The following is a 19,892-nucleotide window of genomic DNA, read 5'->3' as shown; positions in this document are numbered from 1 at the left end:
GTTAGAAAGCTGATTCAGACCATGTCCAGGGTGCTGTCATTAAACCTGAACTTTAAACCATGCCCTTTCACCCTTCGGGGCCTTGGCACAGGCCCCTATCTGTCTACCCTCCCCCATCCCCAATCTACGAGACTGTTCTGGAAACATCCTCTCCCCACGAGAGCCCCAAGCCCCAGGGCACATCACCAAATAAGCTGGAATCCCTCCTCTGGGGCCCCCACGACAACCGGTGAGTCACTTTCCCATCCTTTTCTTGGGTCACAGGGCTGAAGGTCCCAGCGGGGCGGGACCAGGTCACCCTATTCACGCGGCACCAAGAGCAGTGGCTGCCACTTGACTGCGCCTCCAGAAAGGCTGGTGGAATGGGTCCATTTCCTGGAGCTGCTCTAACACAGAACCACAGACTGGGGGGTTTAACGCCACAGAGCTGTACTCCCTCGAAGCTCAGGAGGCCCGAAGCCCAAGGGGGAGGCAGGGGCAGAGTGGGATCCTTCTGGAGGCTCCGAGGGAGAATCCCTGGCGAGCCTCCCTCCAGCCTGTGGGGGCACCGGCAACGCAGGGTTCCTCGTTCCTCCTTCCTCTTCCAAGGACGCCGGTCTTGGGATTGAGGGTCGCTCTCCAGGGTCACACTCCAGTAGGACCTCGTCTTAACGTATTTGCGCCTGCAAAGACTCCAGGTCCAAATCAGGCCACATCCGCGGGTAGTAGGGGTGGGACAGGACGGGATTCTGCCCACTGTAGGAAAGCCGGCCTGAAGGTCAGTCCCGGCCCAGAAAGCAGTGTCCGCAAGCATCCCGCCTCCCTGGACTTTCCGCTGCCTGCGCTGGTGGTGAGCACCTCCCGCCCGCAGAAAGGTGACTGCGTGAGACCGGGTGGCGGTCGGCCCTTCCCAGTGAGGGAGCAGTGCAGCCCCCACACCTGCAGTTCCAAACAAGACCACAGCCTCAGTCACTAACCATAACCAGACGTCAAACACACACACACACACACACACACACACACACACACACCCCATGCCACAGTTGGAGGAAGACCCCTGTGGGGGTAGGTGTGCAAGTGTGTGAGTGGGGGGGAGGGGACACCCACAGCTGAGCCTCAGTCTGCGGACCTTGAGAGCTTTCGTGGACTTGATGTGCTTCCTTAGATAACAATTACCTTTGAGAGGGGCGCCCGGGTGGCCCAGTCAGCTAAGCGTCTGACCCCGATCTCGGCTCAGGCCATGATCTCATGGGTTCGTGAGTTTGAGCCCTGTGTCAGGCTCTGCACCGATGATGTGGGGCCTGCTTGGGATTCTCTCCCTCTCTCACTGCCCCTGTTCTGTTCACTTGCGCGCTCTCTCTCTCTCTCTCTCTCTCTCTCTCTCTCTCTCCAAATAAATAAACATTTAAAAAATGTCTTTGAGAAACCAGTCGGGGGAGGTGGGAGAAATCGTATTTTTCAGGCTGCAGTGAGTCGTAAAGGGCAGCTGTATGAGTCAGCTCAGGCTGCGGTCACGAAGGACCACAGGCTGGGGGGGCTTCGGCCCCAGAAATGTATTCTCCCGCAGCCCTGGCAGCCAGAAGTCCACGACGAGGGGCCGTTAGGGCTAGCTGCTGGTGAGGCCTCTTCCCGGCTGGTGGACCGTCCCCCTCCTGCTGCGCCCACACGGCCTTCCTGAGGGAGACGCTGGGAGAGCCCTGGCCTCCGGTGCGTCCTCCTCTTCCTCTGAGGACACCAGCGCTCCGCCCGCGTGGCCTCTTTTAGCCTCCATCACCTCCCGAGAAGCGCGGTCTCCACATACAGTCACCTCGGGGGCTGGGACTTGAACACACGAGGGTTGAGGAACATAAGAAGACGTGATCCATAAGAAGACGTGACTGGAGAAGACGCAGCTACTTGAAAGGACACAAAGCACCGAGGAGAAGGAGGCCCCAGTGGGGCTGGAGGAACACAGAGCACGGCACACCCTCGCCCAGGAGCCTGGCGTGGAGGCGTGATCCCTGGAACTACGCCTGCTAGAAACACTTGGAGCTCCCTGGCTCCCTGGAGGGGCCCGGAGTGCTCATGTGAGGCAGGTGAAGAGTGAGGGTCTGAGAGCAAAGTGGCACCCCGGTCTCCCTCGCAGGGTCCCCGGTGGCCTCAGTACCATGTGCGGAAGGAGGGCTTCCCAGGGGACCGCGCACAGACTCGCGGGAGCCCAGAGCCAAGGGGACTCCAGGTGTGGCGGGGTGACTAGGGGACCCGGTGCCACCTGTCCTGAGAACCCGATGGTCGGCAAATGTGAGAGACGGACAGAAGAGCCTGGGTCCTATCAGGCAGTCATAGCAGATAAGAGCTGTCCAGCCGTTCTCTCGTGCTTTCCTCCAACACTCCCCGGGGGCCAGCCCCGTTTCAGCCTCCAGACCCCCTCGACTGTGCTGCACGCCACACTGGAATACCCAAAGCTCAGAGGGCTCCCGGGAAGCCACCCGAGGGGCTTTACTTCCCCTCACGGCACACACAGACAGTAAAGGGGGTCCTTCCCTTTCCCTAGAGGAGCTCGGGGTGGCTCAGAGCAGGCTCCGGGGCTCAGGGGCACCAGGCCCTCGCAGAGCCCCCACCCCCTCACCGGTGGGTTGGCACTTCTCTCGGGAAAATGCACAAATGGTACTCTGCTCGTGAAATCGGTGTGCCAACTACCAACACCCGCCAAGGAAAGCCCACGATTCACCCCGCAAGGCGGCCCTTGGCTTCTGAAGAGGCCACCCCAAAGCAGCCAGCCAGCAGAGGGCACCCCGCAGTCCCCGAACCTCCATTCGACTTGGGCTGGTGTCTCCGGCTCCACTCCTCAGCACCTCTGCTCACGGGAGGTGGTGATGGCCCCATTCACCGCACATGGAGTGGGTTTATTTGCTGCCGGGACTTTCCAGTCGCTTAGGGTGAAAATAATTGCATCCACATGGCGTTTGTTTATAGAGGATTTCACTCGTGTTTCACTGAGTACCTTCCTTTTAACTCAGTGACTGAACCACCACCCACCAGGTTCCCCTTCTTCGGTTACCGTTGTTTCCTGTTCCCTGAGCACAGTTTGGGTTCTGTTAAATGGTGTCAGGTATGGCGCAAGAGGGCCTCAAGTGTTGAGTAAGGGTTAAAGATGGCCCACCACACATTAACTATAGAGACCCCCTCAACCGCGTTAGCCCTCTGGGCCTCAGTGTCCCCCATCTGTAAGGCAGCAACAATAACTCTGCTGACTACTTCATGGGACAATTATGAAAATCAAATTTAAAACTCATCTGATAAAAGGCAAGCTGCTGCTGAAACAAGCGGTCTGGAATTATTTCATCAATCTGCCCGATCGTGACAGAATAGCTCGTATCAGACCAAACTCCCCGCCAACAATAACAAGAAACGCTGGATGAAACACAAAGATCCCAGGGAGAAGAAAACTGACCGATGTGAGTCTGACACCGAGTGCCGCTCCCACCCTCCAGGTGTTTGACAGTTCATCAGCAGCATGGATTGGAGAGGACTGGAAGCCGAGCAGAAAGCGGCTGTGAGAGAAGCAGATTTTCGTCAGTCTCACAGGTCTGAGAGAGAGAAACAAAAAGCTGGAGTTCAAGGAAGCAAGTCAGCCAAAACGTGAGGACTTTAGGAAACAAGGAGAATGCACAGAAGTGAGCCCAACACTCTTCACCAAAGAGTGTGATCTCCTCAAAGTGATTCCTGATTTGTGACCAGCAGCCCACAGGCTGACAGGTCCTGGAGAAAGCAAGTCAAGAGTCCAAAAAGCCAAGCAGAGCTTCAGGCAACCCCCACTATGCTGTGGAGTCGTTGGAGTTCAGGGCGCATCAAGGAGCACAGCTGTGAACAAAGACAATCCAGAAATAGACTTGGCCTTGCGAAGACTAAAACCACCTCAAATCACTTCACCACTTCATTACATTAAATCAGTCTACCCCTGATCTAACTGCCTGTCATAAACCAAAGTAAACCCTCTCTAAAGGAAGATAATGTCATTCAGAACTGCATCAATTTCTGGAACAATGCCCAACATGCAATCAAAAATTACCAGACACACTGGACACAGGATCAGGAGGAAAAGTCACAAGAGAATAATAACATAGAAACGGTTCAAATATCCATCAACGGTAGAATAAACAAATTAAAACATAGCATATTCATATATTGGATTTCTACATACCAATTAAAAAACTGCTATACAAAACAATATAGATAAATTCAGCCATAATGTTAGTAAACAACTCGGGCATAAAATTACATAATACGGGACCCATTTATGGGAGATTCAAAGATAGACAAAAGTAATCCATGGTGATAGAGGTCAAAAAATGGTTATCTTTGAGGGAAATATCATATGCAAGGGATATGATGGAGACTTTGGGGTGCTAGGAAGTTAAAATATCCTGATACAGGTGATTATTATTTCAATATGAATATAGATAAAGATGAGATAGATAGAGATTGAGGTAGAGATAGAGGTGGGTGTGTGCGTGTGTGTGTGTGTGTGTGTGTGTGTGTGTGTAACAAATCATCAGGCTAAACATGGGATTGATACATTTTATCATATATAAATGAGACCTTATTGAAAAAAGAAAAGAGGGAAATAACATTAAAAAAAATAGAACTCAATACATGACTTTAAAAGCAAAGTATACAGGGTGCCTGGTGACTCAGTCAGGGGCCGCATCTCAACCCTAAACTCTAAAATTGTACATCCAACTATACCCATTCCACATTTTTCACTAGGAGGCCTCAAAGATACCTCAACCGGAACATTCCCAAGACCAAGTCTCATCTAATAGCATCCACATCAGTGAATGGCAAGACTCTATCCAGTTGCACGAGGTAGAAATCTAGGCACAGTTTTGACACCTTGATACCTTCCCCCTCCTCTGCACTCATGACCTGATCAGCCACCAAGACCGGAAGGTCCAACTCCCGAAACAATCCTAACATCAGCGCACTTTTCTCCATTCCGCTCTCCTACCCCACCGACCACCACACCGTCCAAGCTGCAGCGTCCCAGCTGGCCTCAGGAAAGAGCCAAATCGTTGGCTTCCCCTAGACACCAAGACTGGCTCTTGTGGCCAGTAGAGCTTTTCAAGACGCACATCCCATTGTGACTTTCCCTACTTAAAACCGTGAGGTGGCTTCCTGAGGCTGTTGGGATGAGGACCAGAGTGCTCACCTGGCCCGGTGCACACCCACGATCTCCACCTGCTGGCCTCTCCAGCCCCCTCACTCCCCTCTCCCTCCAGCCTCACTGGCCTGCCTCCTCTCAGCCCCTGGGGTGGCACGGCACTCCTCCTCCACGGGCCTCTGCACAAGATCCCCCTCTCCCTCCACCCTCAGACCTGCCCCCTCTCCTAGTAAACTCCCAGATTTGGGCTAGGTGTGGCTTCTCCTGGGGAGCCCTTTCCCCCACTACTTTAAACAGTGCTCCTTCCCTAGCTATCCCCTGCTCAGGTTCATTTAGCCCTTGAAAGAAGCCTAAGCAGTGGACGATGTTCTTGGTCTCCCCTCCCCCCCCCCCCCCCCGCCTGCTCCCCGCACATGAAGAGACTTCTCTTCCCCCAGAGAAGAGAAATGGCCAAGGTCACAGAGCTGGGGACAGGTCCCTCTCACTGAAGGCTCAGTACACATCCGATTAATGGAGAGAAAAAAAACTAGCCGGCAAGTAGAGCTCACTTAGAAAATTATGACACTAAGAACAAGCAGACAAGTAAAATGCCGTGATGAGGCGTTCCTTACTTTGAAATTCCTTCCCTCCTGCGTGTTCTCTTTCTCCCTCGCTCTTTTCCTCTCTCCCTGCATTCAGTAGCTAACCTGTCTCTCTTTAAATAATTCCCAAGGAAGCAGCCTGAACAGTCTTTCCCACAGATTTGAAAATTCCCTGCAATAAAAATGTCAAGGGTGAAATAAGGCAATGCATTTTCTCAGTCCCACCTCAGGCCAAGTTACACAGTAAAGGACCAAAAACTGAACAATAAAACTCGGGGCGAGGGCCACCTTTAACTTGCTGGAGCCCTGGCTGAGGTCCGTATTCAATGCAGCGGGTGGGGCAGCTGAAGCTGTCACTCTCCAGCGTTCTGGTCCATGGCTGCAGTCTGCTCAGCCCCCCTCCCCTGCCCCCTCCCCTGCCGTGGCAGGTACAAACCCTGGAGGAACTCCGATCCACTCTCACAGGGCTGATTGCTGCCACACTGTCCTTTCTCGCCAGAAGTAAAAGCTTGCATTGTGCCCGCTCAGAGTTCCTCCACCAGAAGCCCTGAGGGCCCCACGTCCCCAGGGCTCTGGAAGCCGTCCCTTTCGTGGCTCTGCCCTGGGTACAATGCACCTGCTAAACTGAACCCAGGATGGTGATCACGCGTGTCCCAAACGGACCAGTTCTGCCACGCCGACAGCACATCCGAAGTGGAAGCCCGGGTTGGGGGGGAGGGCGGGGGGCGGGGCTAGGCTGATCCCTGCACCAATGGAGACTGTGGAGACTGTACGTGCAGGCATCTCACACCCAGGACAGTAAGTGACCGGGACCTTTGTTGTCACTGTCTTTCACCAGGCAGCCTATTCATGCTTCCCATTGACTCTGGACCCATGGCACCGGCTCTGGGTCTGTGACATGCCTCAGGACCACTGCCTCTTCTCTGGGCCTGCCCAAGATAAGGTCAGGGCCCAGACTAAAGGCCCAGGTGTGGGCCCTCCCGAGGGTCCTCATCACCAAGATGCCCCACAACGGGCAGTGCCACACTTGTAAAGCCGATTTAGATTTGAAGGGCCTTTGGGGGGAAACGCTGCTTGTTTCTAGAGGCAAACCAGACATGGGTGATGCCCCGATGATGTACTGATCCCCAAGGCTTCATTCTGTTCCACTGTTCATTACCCTGGATTGGAACCCCCACACAAACTCCCCGTGCGCAGTCACGGGCAAATCCAATCTCCACGCTCCTCTGAGGCATCCTTCGTTTCGATGCTGCCATCAAGGACAAGAATGGGAAACGCCAAAGATACTTGGTTATTCACCAGAGACTGTTCCTCCCTGTGATTTTGTAGGTAAGGAAAATCGGAGCCAGAGCACAGATACCCCGCCCAAGGCGAGAGGCCCAGCTGGCAGCAGACCCAGAGCCCTCCAAGGCCTTCAGGTAGGTTCTGTGTCCATAGGAAGACTCACGTTAGGGCAGGTGCACTTGTCTCCTTCAGCAGGAAGACCCTACAGGACTCTAACACTGTCCCCACTGCCCAGGGGCCTTCTGCTTGCCCCTCCTGGCTCCGTAAACCTAGTGCTTTTGGTTTTCGTCCCATTTTCTGTAGAGATTAAGAAAATGTTCGAAATCTAAGGTCCCTCTAAGTATCAGTGACAAGGGAGCACTGGGTTTGGGGCTTCCCCTGAGATGGCTGATGTGTCATGACATAAACCTAGTCCAAAGGAAATCAGCATAGACAGATGGACACACACACATGCACACACGTGTACACACACGCACACACACACACACACACACACACACACACACACACACACACACCACAGTGATGTCAGAGGAAGCCTGGGGGAGAGTCAGGACTTTCAACACTGCCCAGTGGTAATGAGGAGACCACCCTGCCACCCACACCCCTACAGCTTCTGGGGAGGCATCCTCTCCACCCCCCAGGGTGTCAACAGAGGCCACGAGGGGAACCTGGACTTCAACCCCACCTGACAGTAACTCCTCCCAGCGACGAGGTATCAGGGGTTACCTGCTAAGGCAGGTTTGATTTGAAATAAAACCCCAAATACCCAAAATGTTCAGGATACAACCAAAAATCACTCATCATTCCAAGAAACAGAAAACTCTCAACTTGAATGAGAAAAGACGGTCAGCAGATGCCAACACCAAGCTGACGCGCACAGGAAGCACCCGGCAAGGATTCTGAAGCAGCCATCATAATAATGCTTCAACAAGCAATTACAAACACACTGGAAATCAATGAAAAAACAGAAGCCTCAGCAAAGAAACAGAAGATGTGGAGAAGCTAATGCACATTTTATAACTGAAAAAATACCGTAACCAATGCTTTTTTTTAAAACTCACTGGAAGGCTCCCCAGCAGAGCAGAGAAGGCAGAGGAGAGACTTGTAAACTGGAACAGCAGAAATTTCCAGTCTGAACATCACAGGAAAAGCAGGTTGGCAACAAAAATTCACAGAGTCTCAGGGACCTGTGGGGATGATGACGTAAGATCTGACACTCATGACATCAGAATCCTGGGAAGAGAGAGACACACACACACATACACACACAGAGACAAGAAGCGAAGCAAACGCCAGGAAGAGTAAACCTAAAGACATCTGCACCGAGACACGTCATAAGACTCCTCAAAGCTAAGGACAAAGAAAACACCTTGAAAGGAACAAGAGAAAAACATCTTTTTATTTATTTACTTACTTACTTACTTATTTATGTATTTATTATTGAAGTAATCTCTACACCCCGACGTGGGGCTCGAACTCACAACCCCAAGATCAAGAGTCGCAGGCTCTTCCGCCTGAGCCGGCCAAGCACCCCCAGACACATCGTACCTATATAAGAAAAGCAATTTAAATGACATGATTTGTCATCAAAAACCACGGAGACCAGAATGACGAGGCACAGCATTTGCCAAGTGCTGAAAGAAAAGAACCAGGCTGAGCCGGACTCTGCTGGCCGCTCAGTTCCTTCTGTGAAACCGGCAAGGTCAGAGCCAGCCCGGCCTCACTACCCCTGCCACCCACTGAGCCTCCCAAGTGAGGACCATTTTACCAGAAATCGAGCACAAGCATACACGTTGACCTGTTGAGGATTTTCTGTATTCATGTTGTCAAAGAACAGGTTTTGCTTTCAACCTTCTGATTCTTATGCTATTTATTTATTTGTTTTTGTCGTGAATTGCCTCAGTGCCCCCAACTCGAAGCCCTACATTTGTCACCATTGCCAGAATGCTCGTCATAGGTTTCCTCCAAGCACCCTGTGCCACAGCAGGGACACCTGCTTCCATGCCCAGTTGCCAAGGTTTTTTTTAAAACACTTTTTCTACATCTACTAATACAATCATTGATTTCACCCCTTAATCTGTAAATATCAGATATATAATTTATTGTATAATGTAAACATTATTAAGGAAGGCCAAAACACAAACACACCCCCCAAAATGTGTACTGCCTCAAAAATGAGAAGTTTAGGGGCGTCTGGGGGCCTCAGTCGCTTAGGCATCCAACTTCAGTTCAGGTCATGATCTCGCGGTTCCAGAGTTCGAGCCCCGCGACAGGCTCCGTGCTGACAGCTCGGCCTGCTTTGTATTTTGTGTCTCCTCTCTCTGCCCCTCACCCACTTGTTCTCTCTCTCTCTCTCTCTCTCTCTCTCTCTCTCTCTCTAAGTATATAAACATTAACAGCAATTAGAAGTGTCACTTGTGTAACAACCCCAGGTGGAGGTTCCTGATTGGCAGGAAGCTCTCCCCCCCACCCCCCCCCCACCCCCACCCCGCGCTTGGCTATACTCTCCCCTCCCCGCCCCTTCCCGCCCCCAGCCCTCTGCTATCCCCGCGGAGCCTGCCTCCGTCTGCGTCCAGGGAGCAGGCGCCTGGGGAGGGAGCGTCCAGGAGCCCCAGCCCGGGGACTGCGTTCCACTGGCCTCGGCTGCGCGCAGCCCTGAAACGAGTCGGTACTAACTCGGTCCTACGAAACAGGAGCACGGACCCTGGCGCAGAGCCAGCGGCTGCGGATACAAACCCAAGGGGGGCTTAACGCATCCTACTTTCTATGCCGCTAAGCCAGTTCGCCGGATTTCCTTTCGGATCTCGCCTCTGTGCCTGAGCTAGGCCAGGGTGCCTTTTCCCTCCCGCATCTGCTGGGCTCTGTCACCAAGGCTATGCGAACTTCGCAAAACGAGTTCAGTCGTGCCAGGGTTGTGCAAACGCACTGCCTCCCTCCCATCAGCTCGAACTCCCTTTCGCAGCCGGCCTCCGAGACCGCGGCGTCTCTCCGGCGCCGGCGGCCGCCGAGCCAGGCTCTGCCGGTAGAGGGGGCTGGAGGGACGCTGGAGGAGGGCTGGCCTTCCTCCCTGCTCCCCGGGCCCCGGCTGGAGTCGGCGCACCCAGGGAAGCCCGCCGCCAGGGAGTGTCGGGACACCCGAGACGGCTTCCCCAGGACAGGTCAGCGGCACCCACCGCAGGCAGCTTCCTGCAGCTTCTGCAGGTGGCCCAGCCACCTTCTGGAGAGTTCAACGACACCCCCATGGAGGGCTTGCCAGCCGCGCCCCAGCAGGCTCCTCGGCAAGTCTGATGGTACCTCCCTTCCCCAGGGGCAGTTTCCAGGTGATCGGTGTAGACCTCCCAAAGGTGGGGGCGAGGGGAGCGGGACCGGGAAGGCGGGGTCTAGCTTCTGCTTGCTGGAGTTCTTGCCCACCAGTCTTCCCCAACAAACGTGGACCAACTCCAGTCCAGATCAAGCCAACACATTCCTCTGCAGTCTGCTGAGCTGAACCGGCACCGTCTCCAACAAGGTCTCAATCCCCACGCCTTAGGGAGGGAGTCCTTCCCTCCACATTCTTCCTTCCTTGTTACTCTCCCTCAGGGTATTCCTTGGAACCCTCAGGCGTCTCCACATAGTAGTTAGAACCCCGGAAATAGTCAATATTCTTCACATCACACCTGCTTTGTTCAGATTGTGGTGTGGTTACTCTGGACTGGACTGGACCCTGACGGACACAACACTGGTACCGGGAGTTTCCCAAGGGATAGACGTGCATGGGGGGGACCTGGGGATTAATTTGTACTCTGAATCTTAGATATACGTGGTTGAACTCACTACCTGTGGGAAATGCGATGCTAGTAACCCATGGCATGCACTGGTGTAAGACAAAAGTGTAGACATAAAATGTAATTTATAAAATGTATGATTATTTGATGGCAAAAAAATAAAATCAATCTTTTCATTAAGAGTAGTTTGTATTTGTTTTTAATCTTTTTAAGTTTATTTTTGAGAGTGAGAGACAGAGGATGAGCAGGGGAGGGGCAGAGAGAGAGGGAGACACAGAACCCGAAGCAGGCTCCAGGCTCCGAGCTGTCAGCACAGAGCCCGACGCGGGGCTCAAACTCACAGACTGAGAGACCATGACCTGAGCCGAAGTCCGACGTTCAACCGACTGAGCCACCCAGGCGCCCAAGAGTAGCTTGTGTTTTTTTTAAGAGTTAATCAAGTTCTGGCCTTCGGCTGATTGGAATTCTGACCAAAGCAAGTGCCTTGGAGCCCCAGTGGTTGCTGAATTTGTTGTTTTATGGAAGTAATGACGACTACGGAAACTTGATGTGGGACCGCCTCTTGAGTGCATGAGTGCTCACACAGAGAAGGTGACAAGTCATGGTGAGACCCAGAGAATTTCAAGGACAGCTGTAAAGGAAGCTTTCTCCTTGTAGTCACAGGGCTGGTATTTCCCTTTCTCAAGGGAAAGCCAGGACACTGACTGGGAGAGGATCCTGAAACTCGGAGAGGGGACATCTGGTCAGACCCAGATGCAACTGACCATCATAAACCCTGAGTCACTCTGTGCCTCTCTTATCAGTAGTAAGTTTGCCCCACGGTGTCTTAGAAGATTAATCTTCCTTTGCTTGAAAATCCCGTGACAACCTTGCCAAGGAAAAGGGATGCCTGGAAAGGGGATACTCATTCACCACAATACCCTCTGTTGCCACCAGACCCATGACTAGGCCCAAAGTGCAGAGTGCTTCAGAGGGACACACGGGTCCACACTATGCCCCAGGAAGAACGGTTTGCACACCGAGGAAACAAGTAAGACTTTGCTAGTATATATCAGTAGAAGTATGGGGAACATGTGTGGATTCTAAGGGTGTCAGAACAAAGCGGATGGAATATAACACCAGGTCAGACCAAATTTATTGATGATGGTAAAGTTACTAGAGTCCAGATTTAAGGTTCTCACTTGGGCAGCGGGAGGTGGCTCTAAGAGCGTATTTGGTTGCTTAAACTGAAACCTAAACTCAAAAACGGCCTCCATTTAACAAGGTGATAGGAATGTCGGACTGGATTTATCGTGTGAGGCCTGCATCTTTACCTCCTAACTACACACTTCAAGAAGGCCCGGGAGATACTCCCTTCACGAGGGCACTAAGAAATACATTCGTGAGAGGAGCACCCACATCCTTGAAAAGCTCTGGGATTACTCTCCTTGGCAGGTAGGTGTGATGGAGGGGATACTGCCACTGAGATGGGCTGATGGCTCACTTCAGCGGGGGTGATGGGATCTGGAGGAGCAGAGGCCACACGGCAGGACTTGACCGCCAAAGGCAGGGGGCTGCATCTGCCACGGAGGACGGCAGGTATGTAGCAGTCAGCAGAATGCCACAGTCCACAGGGATCTCTGACAGTGGTTAACTGAATGCGGCGCCTCTAGAAAAGAATACTGATGATAAGACAGATGCACAAAATAAATCGAGACAGAACACAGATGCTCACACAGTTCAAAGCTACGGTCTCCTGGTGCTGAGATGCCGAGCGTGCGGTTCCTGGGGAAGGAGCTGAGCGGGGCCGCTCTCACCGCTCGGGGTACGCGCTGCCTCCGTAATGGCTCACTGCACGATGAATGCTCAACACTACTTTTGCTTTTCACCTTTTTCACAGAAGTGAAAATGCCCTTCAGATTTCTTTCAGTCAGCAAGAATAGGCACTAATAGAGGTCTGTGGTAAAAGTGAAGAGGTACTGATGCAAACTTTCAAAACGTGGAGGATACCTGTAGATGTGGACGGTGAGCATAGGTATAGGAGATACGGGTCTGAAGATGCTGAGAATTTCTGCACACTCTCCTCTGGCGAAGCTACAGTTACCAGAGCATCTATAAATGCCCATTTACAAGGGCACATCCCTCCTAACTGGGCCAGTCTTCCCCACTCCCTATTACACCTGGTGTTTCTGCACTAATTATGGCTCCTACATCGCCCCTGCACGCCCCACAGTCAAGGACACCTGCCTCCTAGGTTCTGGACTTCAGGGGTCATGGCTCCTAGGTAGATCGTGGGAAGCTTTCTTCCCAGCTCAGCAGTGCTGGGAAATGTGGGGCATGCCCTGGGTACAACAGACCAAACTCAGGCCGCCTGAGATGCACTGCTGGGGACCGGGGGATGGGCAGCCACACCAACCTCCTCTTCAGGGTGACCTCCAGACCCCAAAATAACCCTGACATCCAGGCCACAGCACTGAGCCCACAAAGCCCTTCAGTCATTCCCTGGAGGTCTTGGGGGGCAATGCAAATCAAGCCAAAAGCAGACTGAGAGTTCTTCCCTGTCATCAACTCTCCCCCACCACGCATCCCCTCAATGCTGCAGACCCCAATTCTGCGCTCAACCAACCCCACAGTCAACAGAAACCCCCAGACCAAAAAAAGGTGGCTTAAACAATAAGGCTTTTATTTCCACACCCAGCAGATTAATGGGAGGAAGGCAGTTCCTTGGGAAGTTTGACCTGGAAGCTGGACGAAGGCAACAAAGAGCCCTATGAGGCCAATAATATCTCTGAAAAAAAGGTAAACGATCCCTATAAGCCACAAAACGAGCCCAGCTGAGGTCCTCCTCGCCAGAGCTGAGACACACATAGATCCTAACTAGTCAAGCAGAGAATAAAGTCCACCGGTGGCCTCAGGCTGCTTCTGAGTGTCCCCAGGGACTGGGAAGAGCAGTGAGATGAGTCCCTCCCAGCTGGCAGAGCTGGTGACGGGGCTTCTGTCGCAGGCACTGAGAAAGAACTTTGGCTGGGGTCCCCGCAGGTCAGAAAGTGATCGAAGCTCGGAAGAGCCTCCCACACACCTGGCACTCATTAGGAATATAGCCAGCGTGGGTGTGTAACCCTACGACGTTCAACTTCCGGCCGATTGCATCCTCTCGGAGGCTATTCTCAGAGGTTCTCTCCCGCGCATTGGGTCATGCTCGACAAGGAGAACGCATTCCCTGCATACTTAAAGCCTTTCTCCAGTGTGATGCTGAACGAGGTAAGGCCCTTGGCTGAAGGTTGTCTCACACTGGCTGGCTGCGCTCAGAAGGCCTTTGTGGAGACTTTTCTGGTGCTGAATGAGGAAGACTCTGGTGCAAGGCCTTCGTCCCCCTCTGCATTCATAAGGTCTTCCTCGAGTGTGAATCTGCTAGAGGTGAAGGCGGCCGGATCTGCAGCTTAACGCTTTCTCACACTAGTCATCCTTCCAAAGCTCTTGTGCAGCACAAATGTGGCCTTGGCAGAAGGTTTTCCCACATCCGCTGCACTCCTAACAGCTTTCTAGGCTGGGAACTGCCCAGCGCTGCATTATAGCAATTCATTCTGCGCCTTCAGAGGCAATCTCTCCGGTGTGAACATCCTGATGCTGGTTGAGTGAGCTCAGCTGTGGCTAAGACGCCAGCACTACGGCGCTTCGGGGACCATTCTCTCGCGCACCTTCCCCGGATGCGGCCTTCCCACACTGGCTGCGCCCACGAGGCTGTTCTGCAGTGGGAACCGTGCTGCTGGCTGCGGGGCGGCCCGCTCGCGTCTGCTGTGCCTTCCCGTGGGAAAGGCGGCCCCAGCCGCCCCGCTCCTGCGTGGAAGCCGGCGCGGGCGGGGACGGTCCTCCCCGGCCCCCGGACTCGGCGGCCCCTCCGCAGGCTCTCTCCCCGCGGCTGCTTCGGAGCTGGTTCACGCGGAGGCCGAAGCCTCGCTCGCACGCCTCCGCACACGCAAGGTTCTGCCCGCGGCCACGCCTCGCCCGGACCCGCCCGGCCGCCCCGCCCCCGAGACACTGACAAAACACCCCGCCCGAGGGAGCCAGCCCCGTCGCATCACTGCGCGGCGGGCTCCCAGCCTTGTCCGGAGGGGCGGGGGGGGCGGGGGGGGGGAGGTGGTCCCACTCCTCCCGGGGCCGGCACCGGGCCACGTCCGCGGGCAGCGGGTCCTGAAGGCTCCCGCCCGCCCTCTCCGCGACGGCTCACGGGAACCGCGAGACCCCGCCCGACCGCCGAGAGTTCGGCACCAGAGGCCCCGCCCCCTCCTAGTCCGCGAGCACGGGAACACCCTCCCGGCTTTTCACTGGCCCGACGCTGCGTGACGTCACCAAAATGGGCGCCGGGAAATGACATTTCCACACGGGGCGGGGCCTCGCTTCCTCTTAAAGGAAACGCGCCAAGACTTACGAGGCAGATGCTCCAATGACACTTCCTGCAGAGCGGTGGAGGCTGTGGTTACTGTCAGAGCACCTCCATAGAAAGTTCTATTTTTCCAGAAATTTGTCCATGTTCTCTAAATTTTCACATTTCTTATCACAAAGTCGTTGATGATATCCGTATTAATGGATAGCAACATTATCTGTAACACTGCCCTTTTTAATAGGGACTAGCCTTTCCGAAGGTGTGTATATTTTACTTAGAAAGAAGCATATTTTGGCTTGGTTGCTGCCCTCTCGCTTTTGTTTTTTAATGAATTTCTGCTCTTTCTTACTTTCCCCCCTTCTCTCTCTGGGTTCATTTGGCTGTTACTTTCTTACCTCCTACTATCAGCCTTTCTTTTAGGCTTCACCCCTCCATCTCTCCCCACAGAAAATGAGGATCGTATGTACAGCTTTCACTCACACACACTTCCCCACCCTCTGACCCTCTTCAGAGCTTTATGGCTGTATGGTTCAAACTCAGTGTTGATCCTATTAGGACCATGTCAATACTAACCCCTGCTGAGTCAGCTAGTATTACCGGGGTCACTTTTTCTTTCCCACCCACCCTTTTCTTTTCCTTGGAGTATGTCCCTTGGTTTCCTAGGAACTTGTCAATAACTGAATCCCAACTCCTGTACAAGTACGTTCAGAGGCGAGAAGCAGTCTAATAACTAAGACATCTCGCTCGCTCACATCTAATCGAGACTGGATGCCTTCTCTTCTGATGTACAGCCGCCATCTGGAAGCTTTCACTGTGCCAGCTTCCACCTTGCGCCTTGGCGTTGGGTCCGTTTCCTGTATACCATGTTTTCTCCTTTCTTGGTTTACTTCGTTTTGGAGGAGCAGTACATTAACTAGTGGTTTCTGCGTGTATGTGAGACATAAATTTTTAAAGAAACTAAATCTTTAGCTTGACTTTTAAGCTAGCTCAAAATATTCCCTCCAGAATTATGAAAGTCAAGGTCCACATTCCTCTACGGTCCCATGTGGCAACTGAGGACCATGGAGTGATTTTGATACCTGATACTTTGTACGTGTCCTGTTGATTCTCTCCAAAAGCTGTAGGATCTTTTCTCTCCGGTATGGACATTTCAGTGATGTCCTGCCAAGAGTCTTCCGTTGTGTTAGCACTACATTGGCTCTTGTAATCTGGAAAATTTGGCCTTTGTTCTCAGAGTGCTCTTGATCTGTTGGAATCCACTGCAAGACATGTGACCATTTCTTTGCTCACATTCAGTACTGGTATGTTAGGTCTTTGTCAAAAACATACCTGCATATGAATTAAAACATAAAGACGAGGGGCACCTGGGTGGCTCAGTCGGTTAAATGTTTGATTTCGGCTCAGGTCACGATCTCACGGTTCAAGGGTTCAAGCCCTGCATCAGGCTCTCTGCTGTCAGCGCAGAGCCTGCTTCAGATCCTCTGTTCCCCTCTCTCTCTGCCCTTCCCCCACTTGCACTCTCTCTCAAAAACAAATAAACATTAAAAAAAAACAAAGATGAATTTATTGCAGGGTTTTCGGCCTGCAAACCAGGTAACTCAAGGCTCCAAAAGCAATCAGTTCCAAGTTGCTCACAGACTAAAGGACACATACAAAAGTTGTTTTGCTTTTTCAGCTGATTGGTTACCTAGTGGTCTTCTTTCTTATTTGGATCAGGGTAGTGGAGTCGGGGAGTTGGGGGGGGAAGGGGGGGAGGGGAGAAGTCCAGAGAGTGAACAGACCCGGCGTTTGGGGGCTGGCTGGTGTCCTCTGCTGACTTCTAAGAAGAGCTTTCAATTCCTGTAAGGTTGTTTCCTTTACGCACCTGCGCTGATGGTCTACATTTTGTCCCTGACATAAGTGACTCCATTTTAGTCTGGTTCTACACCATCAGGCTGGTGAGATTCCCCAAGAAGTCTCTTTCTGCTCTGCTGCTGCCTACAGGATAGGAGCCCGATTACCCAGCTGCAGACTTCACACACGGAAGGCTGGATGCGGCACACCTCCCTTCAGGGCCCACTGGGCCGGGGCAGGCACAAGCATCCCACTGTGTGTAGCGGGGAGTCCTGGCGGTCCCGTGACCTGGCTCTCCGCCGGTCCTCACACTCTCACCCTCTTTCACAGCCACTTCTAAGGTCCCTGGAACTGCCGACCCCAGAGCCTTTGGGAGCTTGGCAGTAAAGTCAGATTCTCAGATACGCTCACTTCTTACAAGGTCGTTTTCTCAGATGTGCCTGTAGTAGTTACCATTCATCTATTTTCTTGAGGTTCCAAAATTTTGTTGCCATTCAGTCATCTTAAGGGATTTATACTTTTTTTAAAAAAGTGAAATTCCCTATCATTTTAACACAATTTCGGAAAGGAGTTCTGGCAAACAGCCACACCTACCATACAGGAGACTGGAAAATGAAGACTATTCTGGGAATTTAAGTGTCCAGCTAAAACTGTGGGTTCTATTATCACAGATAAAAAATGGAGAGTGAAGGAAAACTAGCAATTCTGCCACACAAATTGAGCTGGTTTTGAGACAGAGACAAGCCACCTTTTCAGTAGAGCAGGAGGGGGTGTGTGTGTGGGTGGGTGGGTGTGGGTGTGGGTGTGTGTGTGGCTGGGGGTGAGGGGGGGTCGGGGTGAAGAATGAAGAAAATATCTGAAATCACACACACAGAGAACGTGCTAGAGCATCACTGAGATATGAGATATGTCTTTATTTAGTTCATCCATTCCTGGGTTCATCCCTCCCGCTGTCAAAATAAGTCACGTATAACATGGGCCCAGAGACCATGGTTTTTCCCACAGTTCTCCAGCACCTCCCCCCTGCAGAGCACTGTAGGGATGTCACCTTACTTGAAAGCCATGGGTTTCAAACACTTTAGGGGCACGGTCTCTTCAAACTGGAAACCCCACTAAGTAAAACAGGTTCCATCCAGCAGTATAAGCCTGTGCCACACTCTGGGAGCCTCCCTACAACACAGCAAGATCCTTCAGGGCAGCTCCCAAAAGTCCCTCCTTCCATATTGTTAGAAACTTTCCAGAGAGAAACTTTTCCCGAAATGTGTATTCAAAGATTTCACAAGACCCATCTCTACCCATTGAGATAAACAGTCCCCCAAATTAAGGCATGGGCAGGGTGAATTAAAGGGTAATAAAGCATTTATTAAAGTTACAACAACGTATCGAAGACGTTCATCACACTTAGAGAAACTCGTCACCAGGCACAAGGGCAGGCACAGTCACGGTCCCCGCTGCTGCGGGGGACACTCATTCATCACCAAAGCGGAAGGGAGAAGCAGGCCACGGTGAACACACCCTGCAGCACGCCTCCGGGCACACTGGCCCCCTGCGTGTCACACTCTTGTGCCCAACACCCACAAGCACCGGGAGCCGTGCAAACGGAGCCGAGCAGGGACGCTGCTGTGGTGTCGTACGTACGGGAAAGCTGTGTGCACACCCACCACACTCCAAATGCATTTGTGCACATCTGGAAGCAAAACAACTTAAAAAAAAGATCCCCACGTATTCCAGACACTGAGCAATTACGTGTTAAGGCAACAGAAGTCACCCCTCTCCCTGCCTCACTCCTCCAGCTGATTGTCTGCCCAGAACTTCTAGTACATGTCGTGTACGTCACTACCCTCCACTTCAAAATCCGCACGTCCCTCCGTGGACACAATCCCACAAACCATTAATGAGTGCACATCAGTTACTCTACTCCACGCCAAGGGGGTCAGGCTGGGGGTGGAGGGGAGGATGAATGAGTAAGCCAGAGACAAAGAGGTCACACGGCCAAATGAGGCACTTCCAGCGAGCAGACACAAGCTGGAAGGGAATCCAGACCCCTCAGGACTGGTCGCTGAGTGCCCGGCAGGCACAAGACCCACCGCTGGCGTCGTCACCAACATTCAGCGGTGCCACAGGCCCCCAGGGCCTGAGGTAAGGGCAGTCGTCGCTGAGAAGGCCTGAGAAGGCCACGCGAAACTTCCCGGGGGGGGCTTCTCACAGACCCAGGAAAAGGCCAGAGGCCTATCACCACAGGGAGCTTCCGTCACTGCCAGGACGTAAGCACGCCCTTCCTAACGCCGCACGTGGTGATCCTGAGATCAGCGGGCAGCAGAAATGCTGTGATGCCCTCCCGTCAACAACGTATAGGCTGTTTGAAGAGTCCGAGAGGACTTCTCATCACCATGCAAACACACACCACAGCTAGACCGCGGTTCCCTGACTTTGAGACCTAAGAGACTGGCAAACTTAGAAAGAAATTCTGGGGCTTGACAAAGAGCAGCCAATATATTATAGCCAAGAGCATTTTAAAAAATAAAAATATTGCCCTCTATTATCTCCTTGATTACATAAAAGTATATTTTATCACCCAAATTAGGAAGGCCATTATCTCAGAATACAATAAGATCCTTTAGGTCGAATAAACTTGACTTTGTACGTTATTTAACACATGTCCTTATCTTTGTGACCTGCCCAGAGCCCCCTGTGCCAAGGCCTACGCTGTGGGCTCCCATGACCTTCGTTGCCCCCTGGGACACAAAGGACAGCCCGATCCCCAAGGTCACAGACTCTTCAGCACCATCATCGCCTCTAACGCATAACCGCTGAGAAGAAGGACAACAGTCACAGGGAGAGCAGTTTACAGTCACAGGGACCGCTCATGCACAAAGTGCCGTCACACGCTCTCCCACGCGTCCCCACGAAGTCCCGTGGGAAGGCACAGTCAACCGGCTGCC

The sequence above is a fragment of the Prionailurus viverrinus genome, unplaced genomic scaffold (genome assembly GCF_022837055.1).
Source record: "Prionailurus viverrinus isolate Anna unplaced genomic scaffold, UM_Priviv_1.0 scaffold_39, whole genome shotgun sequence".
Taxonomy (NCBI): domain Eukaryota; kingdom Metazoa; phylum Chordata; class Mammalia; order Carnivora; family Felidae; genus Prionailurus; species Prionailurus viverrinus.
The sequence above is the reverse complement of the archived record's forward strand: the minus strand, read 5'-3'. Positions refer to the sequence as shown.